General features: G+C 42.4%; 1 pseudogene; it reads right to left on the bottom strand.

The window, feature by feature from the left end:
* The window catches only part of LOC140195715 (alpha-2,8-sialyltransferase 8F-like), a 56,747-nt pseudogene that overhangs the window by 8,571 nt on the left and 27,344 nt on the right, over positions 1–20,832 (bottom strand).

The following is a 20,832-nucleotide window of genomic DNA, read 5'->3' as shown; positions in this document are numbered from 1 at the left end:
TCCATGTTCCAAACTTATACTGGTATCTGTCCCCCACTTTTCCTTCGCTACATTGACGACTGCATTGGCGCTGCTTCCTGCATGCATGCTGAGCTTGTTAACTTCATTAACTTTGCCTCCAATTTTCACCCTGCCCTCAAGTTTACCTGGTCCATTTCCGACACCTCTCTCTCCTTTCTAGATCTTTCTGTCTCTGTCCCTGGAGACAGCTTATCTACTGATGTCTACTATAAGCCAAGGGACTCTCACAGTTATCTGGACTATCCCTCTTCTCACCCTGTCTCTTGCAAAAATTCTATCCCCTTCTCGCAATTCCTCCATCTGCTCACAGGATGAGGTTTTTCATTCCAGGACGAAGGAGATGTCCTCTTTTTTTAAAGAAAGGGGCTTCTCTTCCTCCACTATCAACTCTGCTCTCAAACTCATCTCTCCTATTTCACGCACATCTGCTCTCACCCCATCCTCCTGCCACCCCACTAGGAATAGGGTTCCCCTTGTCCTCACCTACCACCCCACCAGTCTCCGGGTCCAACATATAATTCTCCGTAACTTCCGCCACCTCCAACGGGATCCCACCACTAAGCACATCTTTCCCTCCCACCCCCCTCTGCTTTCTGCAGGGATCGCTCCCTATGCGACTCCCTTGTCCATTCGTCCCCCCCATCCCTCCCCACCAATCTCCCTCCTGGCACTTATCCTTGTAAGCATAATAAGTGTGACACATGCCCTTACACTTCCTCCCTCATTACCATTCAGGGCCCCACACAGTCTTTCCAGGTGAGGCGACATTTCAACTGTGAATTGGCTGGGGTGATATACTGCGTCCGATGCTCCCAATGCGGCCTTCTATATATTGGTGAGACCCGACGCAGACTGGGAGACCGTTTCGCTGAACACCTACGCTCTGTCCGCCAGAGAAAGCAGGATCTCCCAGTGGCCACACATTTTAATTCCATGTCCCATTCCCATTCTGATATGTCTATCCACAGCCTCCTCTGCTGTAAAGATGAAGCCACACTCAGGTTGAAGGAACACCACCTTGTATTCCATCTCGGTAGCCTCCAACCTGATGGCATGACCATTGACTTCTCTAACTTCCATTAATGCCCCACCTCCCCCTCGTAACCCATCCATTATTGCCCATCCTCTGGGCTTTCCCCTCCCCCTTCCACTTTCAAATCTCTTACTAGCTCTTCTTTCAGTTAGTCCTGACGAAGCGTCTCGGCCTGAAACGTCGACTGTACCTCTTCCTATACACGCTGCCTGGCCTGCTGCATTCACCAACAACTTTTATGTGTGTTTCAGGTAATAAATGAAACCTGGAGGGGAAGGGATGAAGTGAAGAGCTGGGAAGTTGATTGGTGAAAGAGACAGAGGCCATGGAAGATGGTAAAAGGGGGGGAGGAGCACCAGAGGGAAGCAATGGGTGAAGATAAGGTGAGAGAGGGAAAAGGGGATGGGAAATGGATAAACAGGGGGTTGGGGGCATTACTGGAAGTTTGAAAATTCTACGTAAACGCCATCAGGTTGGAGGCTACCCAAACGGAATATAAAGTGTTGTTCCTCCAACCTGAGTGTAGCCTCATGAGAACAGTGGAGGAGGCCATGGATGGACATATTGGAATGGGAATGGGAAGTGGAATTAAAATGGGCGACCACTGGGAGATCCCACTTGTTCTGGCAGATGGAGCATAGATGCTCAGCGAAGCAATCTCCCAATCTATGTCGGGTCTCACCAATATACAGGAGGCCACACCAGGAGCACCGAACACAGTAAATAATCCCCAACAGACTCACCGGTGAAGTGTCGCCTCACCTGGAAGGACTGTTTGGGGCCCTGAATGCTACCACTGCCTCAACTTTTCCCAGTAATTTGTGGAACTTTCACTTTCTCCCTCAAAATGCTGCTCAGCCCACTGCCTTCATCAAGCAGGTTATGTCTTGCTCCAGATTCTAGTATCTGCACTCTTCTTCATCTCCATATCTGAGTTCACTGTTAAGGTATGCAAGAAGTGGGTGGAACGATTGGGTGTACAGTCACTATTATAAAAGAGAATCTAGTCCAGAGGTCAGGATTTAGTGTCTTTCTGATCATTGCAACATTAACCATGGAATTGAAGGCATTGTATTTCTTTGCTGTAATATTTTAGTTATTTTTCTTATGCCTCGTCTCCTGGATGAGAAGAGAACTGATATATAATTTCAGGAATGGAATACATGCTTTGCAAAAAAATTATAATACTCTACAGCACACATGAGAATAATTTGAAGCTAAAACCCATTAATAGTATATATAATTAAATTGATACGTGCAAAAATATATTGAAATTACTTCACAGCAAAAGTTATTTGGTCTGACTATTTTACGTTGGTATTTATCTTTCTTGAGAATAAGTTGTTTTTATTACCTTTATTCAGTTTTTTTCTTTAACCTTCGAAGGCAACCAATTTCAAAATTTCAATGTGAAATGCTCAGTGCTCCAGCCAGTTGCTCTGCTGCCAGAAATGCTCAGTTGGACTGCAGTCCATAGGTTTCTTTACAAATTCCTCAAATTCACCTGAGACAAGGATCAATAATCTTTTAGCAATCAAGGTGGCATAGAATGAGTACAGAGTGATATTGAGGTTAAAATTTTTTGAATGGCAGAGCAGGCACAACACACTAACCTCTGTTTCTTATGTTTAGTGTGAGCATGAAATCACACATCCATTCCCGCTGCAGCCTTTTGATCACAAAAAGATACAAAGTATATTTCCAACAGTGGGTGTGGTTTATGGTCTGACATGCAAATACTGTATGGAGTTCCCATTGCTGCTTGTGGGTCTCTAGAACAACCATCATCGTGCGTTCTTCCTCTGAATATTATTGATAAAATGAATAAATACCATAAAAGCTGTGAATGATTCCTCCTCAGAAAGTTATTGTGGGCCAAATTCATTTTCATGAGGACTAGGACATCTCCTTCTATGCTGCAGTACAACTAAAAAATAAAATCCTAAGTTAAATATAATGTATGCTAACTTAAGTTTGCTGTCTTATGTTTGACATGTTTATAATGCACTGGGGTGCTTTTGCAGCAAAAAGGTGATTTTATGCTATTTGTACTGTATGAATGTACATTATGCCTGTAACAATAAGCTTAAATTTTGCACATTAAAGAAATGTCAGTGTAGGTGCACAACAGTTTAATCAAAGACTTGGGTTTTAATGTGAATGTTAAGGAAGAAAGAGAGAGCCAGAAATGAAGATTAGGGAGGGAATTCAGAATTTAAGGCATGGGCCAGTGAAGACATGAAGTTAAATGTGGGATGTTAAAAGAGACCAGAACTGAAGATTCCAACTATCTTTGAGAGCTGGAGCAGTGCAGGAAACCTCAGAGACATAGAATGACCTAGAGAAGTGTTTTAAAACAAGGTTGGAATTATACAGTTGTAATCTTATTTAAGCTAACATCAATCAGCAATGAGTAATGGGAGAAGGGTGAAGGGGTAGTGATGTAAGGTTGAATCATTGCCTTTCCGTTTGGTTTAGGAGTAATAACTGTACTACTGCACTGAGAGTAGGCTTGTTTTTCATCTCCTTTTCTCATACATTTTAATGAAGCCAGGTTTTAACATTTTTCATTATAGAATCAAGAAACAGCAAAGGAAGAATCAGCAGGAATTAAATTCACCAGAATGTGTGGAAATAGCCAATATGCTCACATTTAAACCCAAAAGGTAACAAAGTACCAAAGTTCAAAGTACATTTTTAATAAAGTGTGTAGACCATATACAGCCTTGTGATTCATCTTTTTCCAGGCAGTGGCAGTGAGGTATTCTATTGAAATAAGATGGAGTGGGTTTTTCTTTAAAGATGCTGTTCCCACCATTAGATAGAGCCTTTGAGCATACTGAACTGTGTATCTATATTTGTGGCTATCAGAACCACAGCCAATAGTCAATAAGGCACAATACCTTAATTTTCTTAGGAACACAATGATAGTGGTCTTCCTAAAGGAGATTAGAACCTCAGTAAGAAGAGGGGAGAGATTAAAAATGCCTATAGATATCACTTCCTACCATCCAATCCCACCCCACCCCCCGCCAGTTGATTTGCACAGGATCTAAGGACACACTCTCGGCTAGATGCTTTCTGCAGCTTCTCTCTGATCTTATGTCTGCAACAGTGACTGTGAGTTCAGGTGTGATGGTGGTGGTGACATTCCAATGCTCTTCTGTTCAAAATGTGCATAGAATGTGTTATATTCAGCAGGAAGGAATGCGCTGTTGTTCGTGTGCAGTTCTACTTAATCTTGTAGCCTATGACAGCATAAAGGCCATGTCACAACTGGTGGCTGGTCTGAGACTCTATTTTGGACTGGTGTTGTCTCTTAACACCCGGATAGCTTTACAGAGGTCATATCTCAATTTCCTCTCTCGGTCAGGGTCACTGGATTTGAATTCCACAGAATGGGACTTCAGTAGGGAGTGGATCTCTTGCATCATCCATAATTTTCTCTTTGGAAGTGCCTGGATTGTTTCTCTCCTTCACACAGCCCTCAATACACTTGTTGATAAAGTTACAAAGACAAGGGGCGGTGGATGGGGGAAGATATGGGAGTGTTTACTGGAAGTTAGAGAAATCAATGTTGATGCTGTCACATTGGAGTAATTTAGCTAGCTTCAATTTCTCAAACTTACAATAACTACTCACCTTTGTTTTCTGTTCTCCCACTTGCTTTGCTTTCCCACCTTCTTCCTTTTATTCAATGGTATACAGTTCTCTCCGATCAGATTCCTTCTTCCTCAGCCCTTTGTCACCTTCCAGCTTCTGACATCATTTTCTTTCATCCCCCACTGCGCAATCTATCTTCTCCCCTCTCACCTGGACCTTCCTGCTCATGCTCTTCCCACCCACCTTTTTATTCTGGCTGCTCCCCTCTTCCTTTCCAGACCTGATGAGTGGTCTGGAACTGAAACTTCATAGATGTTGCCTGGCTTGCTGAGTTCCTCCAGCAGTTTGTGAGGGTTGCTCAAAATTGTCAGCATGAGCAGAATCTCTCGTGTCACCTGTTACGTATGTGTGGAGCAGGAATGACAATGGAACGGTAGGACCAAACATTTTTGCAGAGTAATGTTTGCCACTGTTTCCACTGGGCACTTTACTGTGAGGAACAATGAACCAGCCCTGCCGAGATGAAAAGCATGCACACTGCAAATCCCACATAAAAAATACAAAAGAAGCTGCAAATCAATGTATTGAGTACAGGAGTTGAGAAGTTATTTTTAAGTTGTATAAGAACTTGTTGAGGCCTAATTTGGAGTATCATGTGTAGTTTTGGTCATTACCTACAGAAAAGATATAAACAAGGTTGAAAGATTGCAGAGAAAATTTACAAGGATGTTGGGGGTCTGTTGGACCTGAGTTATAAGGAAAGATGGAAAATGTTGAGACTGTATTCTTTCAAAGATTGAGAGGAGATTTGATAGAGGTATACAAAATTATGAGGGTTATAGATTGGATAAACTCAAGCAGGCTTTTTCCACTGAGATTGGGTGGGACTATAGCTAGAGGTCATGGCTCAAGGGTGAAAGGTGACAATTTTAAGGGGAACCCAAGGGGAAAGTTCTTCATTCAGAAGGTCAGGAGAGTATGGAATGAGCTGCCAGCACAAATGGTTCATGTGTGCTTGACTTAAACATTTGAATAGGTACCTGGATAGCAGGGATAACAGGAGCTATGGTCCTATGCAGGACTATAGGAGTAGACAGTTTCATTGGTTTTCCACATGGACTAGATGCACTGAAGCGTCTGTTTGTGTGCTGTATTACTCTATGACTGTATCAGGCCACGATGCAGATAGTGATTATATTGATATTTATTTCTGCCATGTTTGTTTTTATTTTATGGATAATTTTATGTTTTGTAAGCTATGATTTACATAATTCCAACACTGACTCAAGGGTTCAGGGTTAAAAAAATTTCTAGAAATAAAATTTGAAAAAAAATGGCATTGGAGTTGCATTTAGTAGCAAAGTCATCAGTATAACGTATGTAGAGCAGGTGGCTGAGCGCACAGCTTTGTGATGCACCTGTACTGATGGTGATTGTGCAGAAGATGCTATTGCCAATCCAAAATTACCACGGATACAGACTACTCTTCTTATCAGCCAGTTTTACTCTGCCTTATCAAATGTCATCCCACAAATAACTCCTTATTTAGAAGTTATCTCTGATTGTGTTTCAAGGTAGGGCCTTGATTATGCAACTTCCAAGTGCTTCATTGCAAAAAGGGCTAATTCAGGAAAAGACAGCCTCCACTTCCTCCAACTGTACTCGAAATGAAGCCAGGAGGTTTCACATGAAGTATATTAATCCACACCTCTTATATTCATGCCAAATCATTACATGTACTAACAGCATCAATACTTAAAAGACCGTTCTCATCATAGGCTCCTAATCACAAATACAATCCTTTTCCATCACCTCTGCTTCTATTAGCAAGTCAATTTTAGATTTCATTTGTTATCTGGCCCTGAAACCTTCTCAGAGGCCTTAAAGAATTCTCTGTAGATTACATCAACCACATTGTCCTCATTAACAGTTAAGAGATGTTGAGAGGACGATGGACCAAATGTGGGCAGATGGGACTGACTCACTGAGCAACACAGTCAGCATTGATGAGTTGAGCTCAAGGGCTTGCTTCTAGTCTGTCTGATTCTAATGACTCGGAGATGATAATACACCATTACCTCTTTGGAAAATACATGACATTGATCAGATAGTGTCTCTGTAAGAAATCCAAGCTAGTGATTCCTCAATAATCCCTGGCTTTCCAAGTAAAGAATAAAACTGTTCTTAAATTTTTTCTCCTCAATAACTCACTAGTTATGATATTAGATTTATCATCATTGCCATTATGTGCAATGTCGTGATGTGGGCGATCGTGGTCTTTGACCACGATATTAGAACATAGAATAGTACAGCACATTACAGGCCCTTTGGCTCACAATGTTGTGCCGACCCTCAAACCCTGCCTCGCATATAACCCCCCACCTTAAATTCCTCCATATACCTGTCTAGTAGTCTCTTAAACTTCACTAGTGTATCTGCCTCCACCACTGACTCAGGCAGTGCATTTCATGCACCAACCACTCTCTGAGTAAAAAACCTTCCTCTAATATCCCCCTTGAACTTCCCACCCCTTACCTTAAAGCCATGTCCTCTTGTATTGAGTAGTGGTGCCCTGGGGAAGAGGCGCTGGCTATCCACTCTATCTATTCCTCTTAATATCTTGTACACCTCTGTCATGTCCCCTCTCATCCTCCTTCTCTCCAAGGAGTAAAGCCCTAGCTCCCTTAATCTCTGATCATAATCCATACTCTCCAAACCAGGCAGCATCCTGGTAAATCTCCTCTGTACCCTTTCCAATGCTTCCAGATCCTTCCCATAGTGAGGTGACCAGAACTGGTGTCATGAACCCCATGACGGGAATAAAGAATGAGCAGAGATGGAAAACACTTTGGAGTCCAATATTGCTATAAACTAATAATATTTATTAGTAACTACGCAATACAGTAATATTTAATGTAGATAAATCAAACAGGTTACCAATGCTTACATAAAAGTATGTGTGGAATATATAGGTATGAAAAACAAAGCTTCTTTAAGTCTAGGGGTAAAAAGATAGTCTTAGGATGATGGGTAAAGTTCAGTTCAGTTCAGTTCGTGGTATTGAGTTGAATAGTGATGGAGAGAGAGAGAGAGGGAGACATTTGAGTCTTCAGGTGAGCTGACGCCATCGATCTTATCATTGTCCTCCAAAATCCTTTAAAAGTCACCGACTGGTTTTCTGTGGTGGAGCTATCCCCCAGGCGAGGGTGGACACATGGACAACTCCCCACCAGTCAACCCTTTTCCTCCTTTCACTGCAAGATCGATGGACTGATCTGCTTGATTGATCCTCCAAAACCCACTTTTTCTGCAGTAACAACATTTTCATTCAGTGTCCAGATCATGTATCTGAGTTCTGTATCATCTGACCTCCTAATTATCTCACCATACTGAGCATCAACTGTCATTCAAATAATCCCTCTTTTCTTTGTCTGTGAAATGCACAAGCAGGCGAACTGTCATTGAAGTAATATCAACAACCTGCCTTTGGTCACCACAGCAACTTTCGAGCTGCTCGGTGCTGTCTCCAACTCCAAACTCCGTAGAAATCCAAAGTTACTTCCAGTGCCTTAAAGTGACAGTCCAACCGTTAGTCTTCATCTCTCTCTTTTACAAACAAGTTGGTGTTAAATAACTCTCTCTCTCTCTTCAAAACAACAGTTAATAGGGGTACTTCAGGATCCCCTCACACTCCCCTTCCTCAGAGAAAAAAAATTGACGAAGACAATTTTTTTTGTCTAAATTTAAACTACAGAGTTTGAAACAATACAGGTAAAATCATCAGATGACAGTGCAGAAACGTATACAATTTCCAACAATATCTGGATAAGCAATCAGCTATGATATTGTCAGTACCATTCACCTGGTTGATTTTCAAGTCACATTCCTGCAATATCAGACTCCAATTTAACAACCTTTTCTTCTTATCCTTCACCTTAGTTAGAAACTAAGTCGGATTACCCAGCGTCGGATCATAATCTATGCAAACCACAAGTGGTCTCTGGGCAACAGAAAGATTTTGAGGTTTTTTTTTTGAACATATGCCTCAAAACGTTGTAAGATCAGAATAAGTGCTAATAATTCCTTTTCAATAGTTGAATTATTTTTCTGGTGCACATTAAAGTTCTTTGAAAAGTAAGCTACTGGATGTTCAATGTCATCCACTCCCTTCTGTAACAGTACTGCCCCAACAGCTTCATCACTAACATCTGTTGCTATAGAAAATGGCTTTGAAAAGTCAGGTGCTTTGAGCACAGGATGATAACACAGGATGGTTTTCAAACGTTCAAGTGCCTCCTGGCAAAGGTCACTCCATTCAAATCTTTCACTCTTCCCTAGGAGTTTTGTTAGGGAGAGAGCAATGTCAGCAAAGTTCTTATGATAATACCCAACCATTCCTAAAAACCTTCTTAAAGCTTTCTTGCCAGTTAAAACAGGAACTTCAGCAATAGCTTGAACCTTGGCCTGTTCAGGAGCCAGTTGGCCCTGGCCTACTACATAGCCAAGATATCTAGCTGTGGCATGGCCAAACTCACTTTTAGTGAGGTTTACAGTAAGATTGGCCTCGGAAAGTCTGTCAAATCATTTTTCTACAGCTGCAATATGCTCTTCCCACATGTCATTCCAGACCACTAAGTAATTGATATAAGCCCTTGTGTTTTCTAACCCTCCAATCACAGAATTGATTATTCTTTGAAATGTCCCTAGAGGATTTTTCATCCTGAAGTATAAGTAAAGTTACTCTGGGCAGACCTACTAGTGTGAAAAACTTACTGAATGCTGTTACCACAATCTTGGCCTCAATGTTTTCAAAAGATATTGCTTCAGGGAACCTAACCACAGCACACACAACTGTTAACACATACTGATAACCAGCTGCCGTCTTTTGTAATGGGCCCACACAATTCACTATGTCCTTCCTTAAACTAGGCCAGTAAAATTCCTTCATAATCCTATTCACTGTCTCTTTCACTCCATGATGTCCACCTAAAGGCATACTGTAAGCCATGTTTAAAATTTCAGCCCTGTAACCTTCCAGAACCACCACATGACTTGCAGGCACTGTGGCTAGTCTCCACTTCCTCATTAACACCCCATCTTTAAGGTAATATCCCACTGACTCTCTCTGAACTTCCTCTTCTGTGAGAGCTCTCTCTCTTCAAGCCACCCTTCCAGAATCTCACTTCTGTTCCTCTGTAAATTCCTTCCTCAATAAAGACGAACCTTTCTTATACACCTTATTCTTCTCAGCCTTACTAGCCTCTAAGTCCTGCTGAAATCAGGAAGGTACAAAAGTCTGTGACACATCATTATAATTTAAACCTCTGGTTCTGCTATTGTAGGCCTTAACAGCAGCTTTGCTCATCAGTTGCACTGCTGAAACATTTATCTTGGAGAGCTGTCAACATACCTCCATTGTTTACCAAATTCTGCATCATCATCAGGCTGATGAGAATTCTGTAAACATTATGAAAAAGGCTAAACAATTTCTTTATCAACTTTCTCCGACCTTCACTACGACTTGCTTCCATAGCAACTTCCGCTCCAAAACCATAACAATTCTTCTCTTCCTCAACAACATTACATGTTTTCTCAGCAGGCCTCTGTCCTGCAAGCAGGGTCAAAGGTCACAAAACCAATCCAACCTTTCACAGCACTTTATCCAAAAGTCCAGGAACAGCACTTTTCCCATTATTTTCAGCAAAACTGACCTCACCAGCTTTTAAAACACGGTCTAATACAAATGACTGAGAATCCTCACACTCCACTGGTACCAATGTTAATCCCATATTCACTGAACCAAGATCATCTGACACACAAAAACTGCATTCCTTTCCAACCAAGCCAGGCACCTCAGACTTCAACTGAGCCTCAACATAAGGTTCAGAATCACAGAATTCACAGGTACCTTAACAACCTGAACACATTCAATCGGGACAGCTGCCTCTTCTGGGCTGTCATCACTTGTCCCAGTTTCAAATTCAAGGTCACCCTGAACCTCCCAGCTATTCTCTGGCAAACTCTCATCTGGAGTAAACTCAACCTCATGGGTTAAAACGTCTTTGTCTGCTTTCTTATCAAACCGCTTCAGGGTAGCAGCATCCTCTGTATCTGGGTATGCCCTTACCTCATCAGGAATACAACTTTTAAATTCATCACACAAAACAAGCCCTTCTGAGTTGTAAAAATCATCAGGGTCCAACACTAAACCTCTTTCCTGTAACCTCTCCCTTTTAAACTGTCTCTGCCTTTCTGCCACGTGATCTTCACATTGCCATTTCTCCCTTTTGAGCTGTCTGTCTTTCTGCATCTTTTCTGTTTTGCTGTCTCTCTAGCCTCTCTCTTGAGCTGTTTTAATTTCAATTCATGCTCCTTCTTTAATTTTTCCAACAGAAGCTGAAGCTCATCCTCAGTAGGTTCACCTTCCACGAACATTTTCAATACATCCTCAATAAATTGCTTTGTCAGAATATAATATTCAACTATTTTCCTTTGAATTTCTACCTTAGTCATACCCTTCTTTACCTCAATTCTCAATTCTTTAGCAATGCCCCTCACAACATCCTTTCTAGTTAACTTTAAAGTCACCAGGGCTGGTGATTTCAGAAAGTCGTTAACATCCATTTCTGCTGTTTTTCCACACAACCAAATCAAAAGAGAGTTTTCCCAATCAATTCAAACCAGCCTCCCGATCAATTTGTTCATATCCCGGACAAGCCCCCAATTTATATCACGAACCCCTGGACGGGAATAAAGAACCAGCAGAGATGGAAAACACTTTGGAGTCCAGTATTGCTATAAACTAATAATATGTATTAGTAACTACGCAATGCAGTAATATAAATGTAGATAAATCAAACAGGTTAGCAATGATTACATAAAAGTAAGTGTGGAATATATAGGTATGAAAAAACAAGCTTCTTTAAGTCTAGGGGTAAAAAGATACAGTCTTACGATGATGGGTAAAGTTCAGTTTGTGGTATTGAGTTGAGTAGTGATGGAGAGGGGGAGAGGGGGAGAGGGGGAGAGGGGGAGAGGGGGAGAGGGGAGGGGGAGGGAGGAGAGGGGGAGGGGAGAGAGGGGGAGAGGGGGAGAGGGGGAGGGGGGAGGGAGGAGAGGGGGAGAGGGGGAGGGGGGAGAGGGGGAGAGGGGGAGGGGGGAGAGGGGGAGAGGGGGAGAGGGGGAGAGGGGGAGAGGTTTGAGTCTTCAGGGGAGCTGACGCAGTCGATCTTATCGTTGTCCTTCGAAATCCTTTAAAAGTCACCGACCGGTTTTCTGTGGTGGAGTTATCCCCCAGGTGAGGGTGGACACATGGACAACTCCCCACCAGTCAACCCTTTTCCACCTTTCCAGTGCAAGAGCGACTGCTCGATCCGCCAAAACCCACTTTATCTGCGGGCACAACAATTCTCATTCAGTGTCCAGAACATGTGTCTGAGGTCTGTATCATCTGACCTCTTATCTATCTCACAGTACTGAGCATCAACTGTCATTCAAATAATCCCTCCTTCCTTTGTGAAGAAATGCACAAGCAGGCGAACTGTTATTGAAGTAATTTCAACAACCTTCCTTCGGTCACCATAGCAACTTTCGAGCTGCTCGGTGATGTCTCCAACTCCAAACTCCGTAGAAATACAAAGTTACTTCCAGTGCCTTAAAGTGACAGTCCAACCGTTAATCTTCGTCTCTCTCTCTCTCTCTCTCTCTCTTACAAACAGGTCGGTGTTCAATAACTCTCTCTCTCTTTTCAAAGCACCAGTTAATAGGGGTACTTCAGGATCCCCTCACACTGGACACAGTACTCCAAGTGTGGCCTAACCAGAGTTTTATAGAGATGCATCATTACATCACGACTCTTAAACTCTATCCCTCAAATTATGAAAGCTAACACCCCATAAGCTTTCTTAACTACCCTATCCACTTGTGAGGCAACTTTCAGGGATCTGTGGACATGTACCCCCAGATCCCTCTGCTCCTCCACACTACCAAGTATCCTGCCATTTACTTTGTACCCTGCCTTGGAGTTTGTCCTTCCAAAGTGTACCACCTCACACTTCTCCGGGTTGAACTCCATCTGCCACTTTGCAGCCCACTTCTGCATCTTATCATTGTCTCTCTGCAATCTTCAACAATCCTCTACACTATCTACAACACCACCAACCTTTGTGTCATCTGCAAACTAGCCAACCCACCCTTCCACCCCAACATCCAGGTCGTTAATAAAAATCATGAAAATTAGAGGTCCCAGAACAGATCGTTGTGGAACACCACTAGTCACAACCCTCCAATCTGAATGTACTCCCTCCACCACGACCCTCTGCCTTCTGCAGGCAAGCCAATTCTGAATCCACCTGGCCAAACTTCCCTGGATCCCATGCCTTCTGACTTTCAAAATAAGCCTACCATGTGGAACCTTGTCAAATGCCTTACTAAAATCCATATAGATCACATCCACTGCACTACCCTCATCTATATGCCTGGTCACTTCCTCAAAGAACTCTATCAGGCTTGTTAGGCATGATCTGCCCTTCACAAAGCCATGCTGACTGTCCCTGATCAGACCATAATTCTCTAAATGCCCACAGATCCTATCTTTAAGGATCTTTTGCAACAGCTTTCCCACCGCAGACGTAAGGCTCACCGGTCTATAATTACCCGGACTATCCCTACTACCTTTTTTGAACAAGGGGACAACATTTGCCTCCCTCCAATCCTCAGGTACCATTCCCGTGGACAACGAGGGCATAAAGATCCTAGCCAGAGGCTCAGCAATTTCTTCCCTCGCCTCATGGAGCAGCCTGGGGAATATTCCGTCAGGCCCCGGGGACTTATCCATCCTAATGTATTTTAACAACTCCAACATCTCCTCTCCTTTAATATCAACATGCTCCAGAACATCAACCTCATTCATATTGTCCTCACAGTCATCAAGTTCCCTCTCATTGGTGAATACCGAACAGAAGTATTCATTGAGGAACTCGCTCACTTCCACAGCTTCTAGACACATCTTCCCACCTTTATCTCTTATCGGACCTACATTCACTCCTGTCATCCTTTTGTTCTTCACATAATTGAAGAATGCCTTGGGATTTTCCTTTACCCGACTCGCCAAGGCCTTCTCATGCCCCCAGCTTGCTCTTCTCAGCCCATTCTTAAGCTCCTTTCTTGCTTCCCTATATTCCTCAACAGACCCACCTGATCCTTGCTTCCTAAACCTCGTGTATGCTGCCTTCTTCCACCTGACTAGATTTTCCACCTCACTTGTCACCCATGGTTTCTTCACCCTACCATTCTTTATCTTCCTCATCGGGATAAATTTATCCCTAACATCCTGCAAGGGATCTCTAAACATTGACCACATGTCCACAGTACATTTCCCTGCAAAAACATCATCCAAATTCACACCCGCAAGTTCTAGCCTTATAGCCTCATAATTTGCCCTTACCCAATTAAAAATTTTCCTGTCTTCTCTGATTCTATCCTTTTCCATGGCAATGCTAAGGACCAGGGAGTGGTGGTCACTGTCCCCCAGATGCTCACTCACTGAGAGATCTGTGACCTGGACCAATTCGTTACTTAGCACTAGATCTAGTGTGGCATTCCCCCTGGTCAGCCTGTCCACATACTGTGACAGGAATCCATCCTGGACACATTTAACAAACTCTGCCCCATCTAAACCCTTGGAATTAATCAGGTGCCAATCAATATTCGGGAAGTTAAAGTTACCCGTGATAACAACCCTATTATTTTTGCATCTTTCCAAAATCTGCCTCCCAATCTGCCCCTCCCACAAATTTTGACAAATTTTTCAACAGAATTAATTTGCTATTGCTCTCTTCTGGGCAGTGTCTTTACAAGACGGGTGACCCCAGCCATTATCAATACTCCTCAGAGATTGTCTGCCTGGCATCAATGGTTGCATAACCAGGACTTGTGATATGCATCAGCTGTTCATCTGACCATCCACCACCTGTACCCATAGCTTCACATCACCCTGAACTTCTTTGTCTCTATTAAGAAAGGAAGTGGAACAGTACAGTGCAGGGACAGACCCTTCAGCGCACAATGTCTGCATAATTTATGATGCAAATTTAAAATGTTCCCATCTTCCTGCATACCATCTATACCCCTCCATTCTCTGTCTGCTCAGGTGCACAACTGCTATAAACATTGCTATCATTGGTGCTTCCATCACCTAATCCACCATTCTCTGTGTATAAAATCTTGCCTTATAAATCTCTTTTAAACATTCCCTTTCTAAGACTAATGCTGTGCACTCTAGAATTTGATATTTTCACACAGGGAAAAAGACTGTCTATCTGCCCTATCTATGTCTGTCAGTATTTTATGTACTTCTAAATTGTTGCTCCTCTGCCTTCAGCAATCTCCATATAACTCAAATGCTCTATCTCAAACAAAATCCCAGTGAATGCCCATTGTGTCCTCTCCAGTATAGTCATATTCAGTACGGGGCAATATTTAACAAGAAAACAAAGGTGATGAAGATGAAATGAAGCAGCTTTTGTTTCTCTGTCCGATTTAGTGCTGTAAGTTTTTCCTAAATGGAGTGTGAAAGCCTCTTGGTCCTCGAGACGGGGTGGGGGGAGCTTGGAGAAGTGACATGGAAGATTGTAACATTGGAAAAGTGAGTCCCTCGTCTCCATTCTCATTGTTGCAGGAGTGACCTCCCTCTCCCTCGCTGGTGAGAGAAATCTGGAAAGCATGCAGCAAAGATTCACAAGGAAAAGCTAAGGGAACTGGAAAGCTTTAGTTAAAAATAGAGGCAGGATTGGATGGGGCATCTTTTTCTATGGAGTGTAGGAGCCTGAGATGTAATTTTAGAGAGGTTTTTAAAAGTAATGGGGGACATAGATAAGGTGAAAGGTCACAATCTTTTTCCCAGCATCAAGGAGTTTTAAGTCGAGGACATAGATTTAAGGTGAGGGACAAATTTTTCACACAGAGGGTAGTGGACATATAGAATGAGCTACCACAAGATGTGGTAGAGGCAGGCAAATGGCATCATTTAAGACATTTCGAGAGGTGATGGACAAGAAAGGTTAAGAGGAGATGAGCTGAACACAGGCAACTGAGACTAGCTCAGGTGGGCAATTTGATTGGTATGGACAAGTGAAGTGACACAGAAATCTTCTTTGTGTTCTATGTCTAACCACTCTGACTGTGCAATGGGTATAGATATGTATATTGAGCGAGTGGGCAAAAGACTAGTAAATGGAATTTAATGTGGGAAAGTATGGAAGTCATGCAGAGCGGGAAATCAAAAAATGGATATCTATCTAAATGGAAAGTGATTGCAAGTGAATGAACTGAAGAGGAATCTAGGTGTTCCGCTGCATGAACAACAAAATGCTAGCAGGCAGGATTTGCAAAATTCTTGGCTTAATTTAAGGACTATCGTTGTGGACATCACTGAATCATGACTGAAGGATGGGGTTGTAGTTGGGAGCTGAATGCCCAAGGTTACACGTTGTATTGGAGGGATAGGAAGGTAGGCAGAGGGGGTGGTGTGGCTCTACTGGTAAAGAATGGCACCACATCAGTAGAAGGATGTGACGTAGGATCGGAAGATGTTGAGTCCTTATGGTTTGAGTTAAGAAAATGCAAGGGTAAAAGGACCCTGATGGCAGTTATATACAGGCCTCCCAACAGTGGCTGGGAGGTAGACCACAGATTACAACAGGAAATAGAGAAGGCATGTCAAAGGGGCAATGTTATGATAGTCATGGGAGAACTTAACATACAGTTTGACTGGGAAAATCAGATTGATAATGGATCTCAAGAGAGTGAGTTTGTTGAATGCCTAAGAGGTGGGTTTTAAGAGCAGTTTGACATTGAGCCTACGAGGGGATCAGCAAAACTGGATTAGGTATTATGTAATGAAACAGAGGAGATTAGGAACCTTGAGGTAAAAGAACCCATAGGAACCAGCGATCAAAATACGTCTGAGTTCAACTTGAAATTTGATGGAGGAAAGTAAAGTCTGATGTAGCAGTCTTTCAGTGAAGTAACGGAAATTAACGTGGTAGGAGACAGGAGTTGACCAAGGTAAATTGGAAGGAACTGCTGGCAGGGATATCTGCAGAGCATTCTGGGGAAAATGAGGATGGTTCAGGGCATGTGTACTCCAAAACTGAAGAAATATTCAAATGGCAAAATACTACAACCATGGCTGACAAGAGAAGTCAAAACTAATGTAAAAGCAAGAGAAAGGGCATACAACAAAGCAAAACCTAGTGGGAAGATAGAGGATTGGGAAGTTCTTAAAAACCTACAGCGAGCAACTAAAAGAGTCATTGGAAGGAAAAAGATGATATATAAAAGCAAGCTAGCAAATAATATTCAAGTGGATAGTAAAAGCTTTTTCAAGTATGTAAAAAATAAGAGAGAGATCAAAGTCGATATAGACCACTAGAAAATGAGGCATGAGAAATAAAAATGGGGGACAAGGAGATGGGGCAGATGAACTAGATGAGCATTTGCATCAGTCCTCAGTGTGGAAGACATGAGCAGTGAGCCAGATGTTGTAGTGTGTGAAGGAAGAGAAGTGGATGCAGTTACTATTACAAGGGAAGAAGGTACTCAAAAAGCTTAAGGACCTAAAGGTACAAATGTACTGCACCCTAGGGTTCTGAAAGGGGTAGCATTAGACATTGTGGTGGCATTAACAATGATCTTTCAAAAATCATTGGACTCTGGCACGGTGCCAGATAATAGCAAATAGCAAATGTCACTCCACTCTTTAAGAAAGGAGGAAGGCAGCAGAAAGGAAATTATAGACCAGTTAGCCTGATCTCAGGGGTTGGGAAGATGTTGGGGTCAATTGTTAAGGATGAGGTACTTGATGACATGGGACAAGATAGGACAAAATCAGCATGGTTTCCTTCAGGGAAAATCCTAGCTGACAAAGCTATTGGAATTCTTTGAGGAGATTACAAGTACGATAGATAAAGGGGATTCAGTGGGTGTTGGAAATTTGGACTTTCAGAAGGCTTTTGACAAGGTGCCACACACGAGGCTGCAAACCAAGTTATGAGCCCATGGTATTAGAGGAAAGCTACTAACATAGTTAGAACATTGGCTAATTGGAAGGAGGGAGTGACTGGGAATAAAAGGATCCTTGTCTGGTTGGCTGCCAGTGTCTAGTGGTGTTCTGCAATGGTCGGTGTTGGGGACACTTCTTTTTATGCTGTATATAAATGATTTAGATGATAAAATATATAGCTCTGTTGCCAAGTTTGCAGATGATATAAATATTGGTGGAGGACCGGGTAGTTTTGAGGAAACAGGTTGGATGCAGATGGACTTAGATTAGGAAAATGGGCAAAAAAGTGGTAAATGAAATATAATGTTGGAAAACACATGGTCATGCACTTTGGTAGTAGAAATAAATGTGCAGACTACTTCCCAAACAGGGAGAAAATCCAAAAATCTGAGATTTAAAGGGACTTGGAAGCCCTTGTGCAGAACACTCTAAAGGTTGACTTACAGGTTAAGTCAGTGGTGAGGAAGGCAAATGTAATGTTAGCATTCATTTCAAGAGGTCTAGAATACAAGAGCAGGGATGTGATGCTGAGGAGGAGAAAAATAAAGGATCAGCTATGATTGAATGGTAGAGCAGACTCGATGGGCCAAATGGCCTAATTTCTGCTCCTATGTCTTTTGGTCTAGTCAGGCGCACTCAATTTCAACACATACAGAAATAGCACAATTTCCTATTGTAGCCCCTTGGTAAGCCTCAGGCTCGCTCAGCTCACTTTCTTCTAGGGGGAGCATCCTTTGGTCCTGCTAAACTGGGTAATTAAGTTTGTGTAGATGCTGTGCGATGTACCCCACCCCGCCAAATAACAGACAAAACACTGTATGCAATTAAATGATTACACTTTCTAGATCTTACTGGAACTATGTAATTAATAGAGATAAAATATAAAAGGGAAGTAAAAGACGCCAAACTTATCAAAGTTCAACCACTTCGTGCACAACCGTTGGAGCTCAATTAACGGAGTTTTCTTTCCACCATTCGATCCCCTTCGACCTCCTCTACCTGCCGCCTGGGACCAACCACAGTGGTCGACCAGACGCTCCACATGAGTCTGTCCTTGTCTCCTCTCCTCGCCGAAGATCCTGGGCCTCGGACTCCCACTCGAGGTCCATTCCGTCGCCTAGCTTACAGCGTCATGTCTCCTCTCTGTCCCCATCGCGCCTTCTGCCCCAAACTCACGAAAACAATAGCTTACAGACAAACAAGAATAACATCTGTCCCAATTGATTAGCAAATGAATACAATTCTCGTTATCAGTCATATAACCCAAACAAGCTGCTAGAGATAGAACCACTATCTCAGTAGTTAACATCACAGAGAAGACATTTTATTTTTAACATAACAAAGAAACCATTTTATTAGCCTTAGCAATAACGTCAGAGAAGAAACCACTTACACTATATTCTTAGGTTATGATTCCAAAGATGAGAGATGTTAGTTTTATGGATGGTCAGGAAGTTAGTTTTGTTCTCTTTGGAATGCTGATGGCTGCAATGTGATCCTGTGAAGAGGGACTTAAAATCATTACAAGATCATAGAGAGGAGATGGAGAGAACCTGGTCTGAGCATCAGAACGATTTGGAACTACAGGACGTAGAATGAGGCTGAAAGACAAAAGAATCAATAGTGATACAATTTGTTTTCATGACCTGGGGAGTTGGAGTGGAAGATTCTATTAGAACATTCAAAAAGAAGTTGGATGAGTATCTGAAATAATTCTCAGGGCTATAAGGATGGGGAGATGAACTGGATTGTTCATATGTGGAGCCAGGATGGGTTGAATGTCTCTTTCCATGTTAAAAACATTTTGCAATTCCATAATTGTGTTCATTGCTTGGGTAATATTAAAGTCTTAAAATTTTGGAGAAGATGTAAAATGCAGAATTCAAAGAACTTTCAATTTGTTATTTGTATATAGCAAAGCTTTACCAAAGCCATTAATCAATGTACATTTTCTTAACTGTAAATATGTTATATTCACCATTCCTTACAATTTGGGTGTTCAAAATCAAAATAACTTTATTCAGAACCTGAATATAAGTAATTGAACACTTAAATCTGGTCAATCTAATCATATATCTCTTTCTCTTACACACAAAATACACTGTTATTTAAGATGAAAGAAGAAAAAGAGAAAAACCAAAGGGCCCAAACATAATTAAAAGTCAAAAGTGCAGAGGTTGGAGCTCAAATCTTCCAAAAGCTGATGTGTCTGATGTACTCACGGCGGCAACTCCTATTCACCAATCACCGGTAGGATTTCCCCTCTCGGACTCCATCCAATCACACACTTTCGTTGGAATGAATCCCATGGCTGGTTCTCTTCAGATTCTTCTCTCTCCATCTCTCGCCAAAAAGACCTCGACTCACCCCAGTGTCCATCAGAAAATCTCTCTGCCTTGCATTCTCTAGAACCTTCTCCCAATTCCACCATCATGATTGGATGCATGAACGTCACAAGCCCTTAACGATAACCCAAACACTACCAAAAGAACACAAACATGAGGAAATCTGCAGATGCTGGAAAAAGGAAAAGGGGAAGGTGGGGGAAAATCCCAGAGGATGGGCAAGGGGTATAGTCAGAGGGACAGAGGGAGAAAAAGGAGAGTGAGAGAAAGAATGTGTGTATAAAAATGAATGATGGATGGGGTACGAGGGGGAGGTGGGGCATTAGCGGAAGTTAGAGAAGTCAATGTTCATGCCATCAGGTTGGAGGCTACCCAGACGGAATATAAGGTGTTGTTCCTCCAACCTGAGTGTGGCTTCATCCTTACAGTAGAGGAGGCCGTGGATAGACATGTCAGAATGGGAATGGGATGTGGAATTAAAATGTGTGGCCATCCCATTCCCATTCTGATAAGTCTATCCACGGCCTCCTCTGCTGTAAAGATGAAGCCACACTTAGGTTGGAGGAACAACACCTTGTATTCCGTCTGGGTAGCCTCCAACCTGATGGCATGAACATTGACTTCTCTAACCTCTGCTAATGCCCCACCTCCCCTCCCCCGTACCCCATCCATTATTTATTTATATACACACATTCTTTCTCTCTCTCTCTCTCTCTCCTTTTTCTCCCTCGGTCCTTCTGACTATACCTCTTGCCCATCTTCTGGGT

The sequence above is a fragment of the Mobula birostris genome, chromosome 3 (assembly GCF_030028105.1).
Source record: "Mobula birostris isolate sMobBir1 chromosome 3, sMobBir1.hap1, whole genome shotgun sequence".
Lineage (NCBI taxonomy): Eukaryota > Metazoa > Chordata > Chondrichthyes > Myliobatiformes > Myliobatidae > Mobula > Mobula birostris.
This window is presented reverse-complemented; position numbering and strand designations above follow the sequence as displayed.